Source organism: Lupinus angustifolius, unplaced genomic scaffold (genome assembly GCF_001865875.1).
Source record: "Lupinus angustifolius cultivar Tanjil unplaced genomic scaffold, LupAngTanjil_v1.0 Scaffold_332, whole genome shotgun sequence".
NCBI lineage: Eukaryota > Viridiplantae > Streptophyta > Magnoliopsida > Fabales > Fabaceae > Lupinus > Lupinus angustifolius.
The window spans coordinates 76,687-80,590 of record NW_017727750.1 but is presented as its reverse complement, the minus strand read 5'-3'; positions in this window follow the sequence as shown (position 1 = coordinate 80,590).

Genomic DNA, 3,904 nt, shown 5'->3' with positions numbered 1-3,904 from the left:
AACCACCATGTCGGTGTGTCATACCTTGATGCTGATGTTAAACAATTATTCTGAGATAACCAACTATTCATGGTTTTGGGTTTGATTTATGCTTCTATGTTAATACTTAATATAGGACACATCTCAATATGTGCTAGAAGTAGAATGACAGCGAAGAAAGCTGCAATGACTTGAGTATGCATAAGGAACTTGACCATGTTAATTAACTTAGTTATGTTAATTATATAATGGAAAATGGAATGAGGATTTGTATATTGTTAATGGAAATATATAGTATATAGTAAAACAACTTAAAATCACCATTGTTATGATAAGAAATTTGTGTGGTTGTGAGTTTTTTATATGAAAATCGATAAACCGTTTTTGGAATCTAATAATGAGTTTGATATTCATGTGGTATCTTAATTTCTTATATATGTAGAGAAACAATTGCGGTTATCAATACTATCTATGTTACCTCTCAAATTGAGATGTTGGTTTACAACTAATACAATCTCTTATGCTATTGACCTCCTTTAATTTTATATTAATTCTTTAATAAAATTTATACAAATCCATTGATCAATTTTCAGCCATGAACAATGTTGTCTTGATTTTCATATTACAACATGAGGATGCATTAAAGCAAATAAGCTCTTCTTAGGTAAAAAAAATACTACTTTTCTTTAGTAATTAATATTTTAAAAAATAAACCGGGGGCATAAGGATCCATCTAGTTAGCATGGCTATTGTTTTAATACGATCAGATGTGGTGTGAATACCTTTCCCGACCTGTAATTGACTCCCAAGCTTTGAACTTTAGTTCAATAATCATATTTGTTTTCTATTTGGGTATAAAGAAAAAATTTATATTCTGATAAAAAAAATGTAGTGACAACTCCAAATCATTTTGTAGAAAAGGAATCTATTTCCCCATACTCCGAAGTCGTGAAATTGGTTCTCCATCAAAATTTGAGTTGGGACAACTTAAATCTTGGTAATATCATAAAGGATACTCGACTTATGTTGAAGATGAGCATTCTCACATGTGGAAGAAGTCCAATGGAGGAGCTCATAAAAAGAGTTAGTCATTGCGTAATATGGAGTTGGATATTCACTAAGGTGGTGATTGTTGCGTATATTTATTAAGGAATAAAATATTCACTAAGGTGAAGATTGCTGTATAAATTTCCTAAAGACTGAATTATTAGTCTATTTCAATCAAGGTTGATATTGTTGGAGATGCTTGAAATATATTATTGTAATAAGTAAAACATTGCCTAGTATTGGAAGAATAAGAGAAACAATGTTAAATATTAGGCTCAAGATACTTATTATAACTTGCACAAATTAGAAACACCATATGAGTTTTTTATGCCCATGAATTTGTTAGAACTTGTAATTCTTATTCTCTAAAAATATATATTGATAACTACTGTACGCTTCTAGGTACGTATACAAAATTGATCAGAACCCTATTAATAAAGTATTTTATCTTCTTCTCTTTTATTTTATTGCACTCCTTCATTGATATTGCATTTACTTCTCACTTAAAAAATAAGAGTTTCACACACTTCTCAACTAAATTATTTTAATTCTCAAAATGAATCCAAGACAATAACTCAGATCATAAGCCCTTGAGCTTTTTTCAGTTTCTTGTGTAGAAGTATCATAGTTAATATCTCATATTATCATCTAAAGGTTTTATTTAATTTTATTTGATTTTTTAATTCACTATCATATATATTAAGAAAATGTGTCTATGCATTTATTAAATAAATTTGAAAAATTATAAAAGATTAACACTAGATCACAATGGTAAAAAATATTAAGCAAAAGAATTTAAGAAATAATTATGTTGATATGAATTGTTTTATGAAATATTTATGATATGGAAGAAGTAAAAATGTAATTATATATTATACATTTATAAATAAGAGTAAGATGTCCACAAGACAAATTTTATTTTTTTGGGTACTAAAAACGGTATCCCTTCACCCTTGGGTAAGAAACTAATCTCTTTTGGTGTGTATGACTGCCCCTGCCAACAAATTTCGCTTACATAAATCGAATCATTGACGTTTTAGTCATCTTGAGGATCTAATGAGGCTTTACAATATTAGACCAACACCTTCTATCTAGAATAACCCAAATAAAAAAGCATTGTCAATATAAAACGTACAAAAATATATCAATATTTTTTATAATCTTTCATATGATAATTTAAAAAAAAAACATGGAAATTAAAACTTGAGCATCTCATATAGTAATATGACATTCCATTTGTCTATTTCAGTCTCAAAATGATTACACCCCAACGTTTAGGCAATAAAAAGTTTCTATAAAATAACCTAGACTTTAACAACCATCAGCCACAAATACAACATTATATCTTTAATGATTATTACTTGGTGAACAAATTGCAACCCTAACATTTATAAACAATTACAAGTTTTCTCTTACTTAATTTTTTTCTTCACTTAAGTTAGTACGAAAACGAATTTAATATAATTATTGAAAGATACACCAAATATTAGGAAATAAACTTAATTATTTACCTTTTATAATTTTGATTTTTGATTGTTAAAATACTTATTCCCCATCTCATTAACAAACCATAACGTAAAAACCGTACCGTCCATGTCAATCGAAGAACCGGTGAACCGAACCCCTAACCGATACAGTATGGTTGTTATACTAACCAAGTACCAAAACCAGTGAAAACCGACCGAATTTGATCAAAACTGGTGAACCAGGCGAAATTTGACTAAATTAGCCGGTTTATACATGTATTTTATTCTTAAAAAATAACCATAAATGGCGTCGTTTTAGGGAAGTAGGGTTTTCAAAAAAGTTCTAGGCTACACGGTTCACAATTCTTCTACCCTTATTCGATTTTTCTCCTTCCACTGTTCACACTTCTTCAACCCTTCTTCATTTCTTTTATAGTTCCAGGCTTCCCCGAGGTATCATCTTTGTCCAGTCCCTTCCACCGACCTATCATCTTCGTTCCATCCAATTCTTTGTAGAGTTGAAGTCATTGCCCATTAAGGTGTGTGTTTATATCATCTCCCGCCTTAAATCATCTCTCTCTTTCTTCTTACCTTACATGTTAGGATTTTTAATTGTTATTGTAAAGTGCGTCTTCCTTACTTAGTTCTTTTATTTGTTCAATTAGTTGATTTGCATCAATGGAAGATGGGCCAGACTTTGTTTGTTAAAATTGTTTATCTATGGGTATTCTTAGTAGACTAAGAACATGAATTTTAAATTTGAGTATTTACCTAGTTAATTTTTTTATTAAAGATTGTATAGATAAGCATGTATGTCGGATTTAACCGACATAAAATTAATTAATGAACCATCGGTTGAACCACTATACCACTATACTATTACTCTGACCGATTTGATGACACTTATGACTAATAACTATACATCTCTAAATGTAAGCATACTTCTCAAGTTTCAATAAGTTGGAAGTAAATATATAAAAAAATTAGTATATATAACTTATCATCACAGCTATAATTTAATACTTGATCACTAAATTAAAATTCTCTGTACCCTTGAGTTGTTAGTGTAAAGTTTACTCCCCCCTTTGTCCCACTGAAGTATGTGTATCATTCATTATATAGATTATTTGCTATTTTATCTAATTTGTATCATACAAATATTTAGAAATAGTTCTTCCAATATCGTTCTTTCACACAGTTAAGTTAGAAATTCTAGTAATCAATGATCATATATGACCAAATCTTGTTTAATCGGATCTTTAATTCACACCTAGTAACCACGTGATTGACAATCATATATAACTGAATCTTATATGTAAGGTATTGGTATAACCTTAACAGCTCAACAAATATCATTATTCGTACACTAGTATTGTACGTTATTTATGCAACAATTTATTTTTAATTATATA